The 2,071-nt window shown below is 45.8% G+C and overlaps 1 pseudogene; it reads right to left on the reverse strand.

Moving 5' to 3' along the window:
* Positions 1-362: 362 nt before the first annotated feature.
* Positions 363-655, reverse strand: LOC147693108 (small ribosomal subunit protein eS12 pseudogene; annotated as a pseudogene).
* Between the last annotated feature and the right edge of the window lie 1,416 nt (positions 656-2,071).

A 2,071-nucleotide genomic window follows, 5' to 3' on the forward strand; every position in this document is an offset into this window, starting at 1 on the left:
TTAATGAGCCTACACAAAGGTTTGTGTTTGAGGAAATGTGTAAATCCCTAAGAGAGGAGTGGGATAATGATGAGGTAGACAATGTACCGTCTGAAATGACTGAACTCCAGAATCAGTTTTCGACGGTATGATTGTGGGTGGTAATGTTCGACGTGCTTTAGAGCGTCTCTTATCCTTTCGATCTACAGTACAACCTCGAGCATTGTTTAATGACGACACTGAGGAGTGGATGGCATAACCTGGTCAGTATCCCATGCGAGAAGTTCCTCCAGTGTGGATGCCAGGTAATCCCGCTGCTAACCCTGCTATTTTGCCACACTTCCAGAGAGTTTGGATACACCTCCCATCGAAGCGGTCGGAAGTTTTTTTTGTTTTTTTTTCAATTTGTTTTGCTTTATTTTTTCAAGACTGTTTACTTCTTTTTAAAGTATTCTTCGATGACATCTTTGGCCTGAGATTCTTTGCCGTAGTCCTTGACAACCACACAGCTGCAGCCAACTACTTTTCGGGGTTTGCCTTCTCGGTCAATTTTGCAAAGGCCAACCCACTCCCCCAGCTTTTTGCTGTCATCAACTTTTATCAAATTGATCTGATGTTCAGCACACAGTGCTTCAACCAACTTGACATACATTGGCTCGTCGCAGTTGGAAGCAAGTTATTACAAGGAGTTATCCCAACTTGTGGATGCTACTATTATGAACCTTGCCGACATTGATATGTTGTTTGGTAACGTAGTACCTCAACCAATTTGGGCAAAAATCCGTCAAGAGAATCACGTAGCTGAGTTAGGCGGTGATTGGGCTGCTCTTGCGGCGGCTGACGGACGACAAGTTGGTGGGGCTAAGCCTGAACAGCTCATTACGGATCTGCCCCAAAGAATAATTACCCTTAAAAAGACACTTATGCCAGCAATGAGAGTTAACTGGGATAAATTGTCTGCGTGCAAGCAAAAGAAGGACGAGAGTGTCTCCGATTTCTTTATCAGATTTGAGGAGGCATTCATCGATCACAGTGGTCAGGATATGAGCACTGAGGGAGGTCAGCGATTGTTTGTAGATAAATTTGTGTCGAATTTGTTGCCTGAACTCAGCAACAAATTGAAGAATTCTGAAAGTTCGTGGGCTGTTTCTACCACTGCTCTAATATTAGCCACGGCACAATACTACGAAAATAGAGAAAAGGAAGAAAGTGATCGTGTAGATAAGAAAACGAAAGATCTTAAAACTAAGGTTCTGTTGCAGCAAGCGTATCCTCCGCGCTCGAATCAAAATGACTCCCAGCAGCAAAATCGATCGCAATCACAGTCCTCTAGGACGCAGTCGCGTACTGACTCCTCTACACCGAGATCTATGCTTGGGTACAATCAATGCGCATATTGTAGGGGTGAGGGCCATTTGAAGTTTAATTGTCCGGTTTTACGTGACCGAAATAATGGTGTTTCGGCTCGAGGAGGTCGTAGTGGTCCTCAACAAGCATCTCGTGGTAGAGGTCGCGGTGTCACTCAAAATCAGAATGAGCGTTCTGCTCCTTCATCGAACGCGAACAATTGCTTTGACCGGCGCGATTCATCGTCTGGTCGATCTGCACAGTATCATGTGGACGACTATTATGTCGAGCATGACATTCATGCTGACGGTAATTACTAGGACAGCCACAGACAAAGAGAGGGAGTAGTATCAGTTCCGGTTGATCAGAGAGGGCCTTACGTCGCAGTTGCCACATCGGGCGTAGTTGAGCCTTTTCTGTTGGACACTGGTGCAGCGAAAAGTTCCATCATGCATTCGAAAACTCCCTGGCGCACCTTTGTCTGGCTTAACGAATGTTTCCGTTGGATTCTCTGGCGCCCCCGTTAGCAATCCGGTTTCTAGCCCTTTGGCCCTCACAATTGGGCCTCGTGAGCTAGAAGCTCCTTTGATTTTAACTGCTGGTTGTGGTGAGAATCTTTTGGGCCTGGATTTGTTGAAACGGTTATATGCGACTCTGTACTGTTCTCCTGCGGGAGTGGAGCTTACATTGGGTCAGAGAGTGATCTCTCCTATGTACTTGTCATCTGATAAGCTCCCACCGGAAT

This window comes from Lissotriton vulgaris, chromosome 9, assembly GCF_964263255.1.
Source record: "Lissotriton vulgaris chromosome 9, aLisVul1.2, whole genome shotgun sequence".
In the NCBI taxonomy this organism is placed as follows: Eukaryota; Metazoa; Chordata; class Amphibia; order Caudata; family Salamandridae; genus Lissotriton; species Lissotriton vulgaris.